This window comes from Tupaia chinensis, unplaced genomic scaffold (genome assembly GCF_000334495.1).
Source record: "Tupaia chinensis unplaced genomic scaffold, TupChi_1.0 Scaffold000320_2, whole genome shotgun sequence".
NCBI lineage: Eukaryota > Metazoa > Chordata > Mammalia > Scandentia > Tupaiidae > Tupaia > Tupaia belangeri.
Window position 1 is genome coordinate 112,477 of NW_006159814.1, and position 759 is coordinate 113,235.

Consider the following 759-nt stretch of genomic DNA (forward strand, 5'->3'; position numbering starts at 1 on the left):
TGGCTGCTGGTCCCCCACCGGTCGCCTGGCCGTGGAGTACCGGGGTCCCTGGCCAGGGTGTCCGTATTTATAGGTGCGCGCGCCCTGCGCTCGCGCCCCGAAGCGCTCTTTGCAATAACACTGTATCACGTGTGGGGAATGAAACCTGGGAGGAAAACAAAGCTGCAGGCGGAGGCCGGTGGCGGGAGGCGAAGGGTCGGGAGGAGAAAGAAGAGGAAGGAGAGTTGAGCGGGTGGCAGGGCGGAGTATCGGGCTGCCCAGGTGGCCCGACCTGCCTGCTCGGAGATTTGATGGCTCCTGGGGTGCGCCAAAGCCAGGTGTGGGAGGCGAGCACTTTACCCTGTCACGCTCCTGTGAGAGTTGGGGGTTCGAGAAGAACCTGTGAGTCCTGTTGGGGAATGTGCTCCTATGAGTTGTGGGTCTGCAGAACAGTTACTGGAGGGCTCAAGAATTATTTGGACAGCGGGCGAGTTAACTGGCCCCCACGTTGCCTTTGGGCTCCGACAAATAGGCCCTTATTAATCCTACACCGGTGGGTCCAGGGCCTCTATGAGACCCTCTCTGAAACTGTGGCCAACACAACGAGGTTGTGTCTCTCTCACAGGCTGAAGATGCAGCCTCTGAGACAAATGCACGCCCTGTAAAGATGGGTTCCTTCCCAAGAACACGTGGATCTTTCTAGAGTCGCATTTCTGGTTCTGAGAGGCGTCGCAGCTGCATCCCCCTTACCAGTGCTTGTCTTGGGCAGAGGTGGGATGT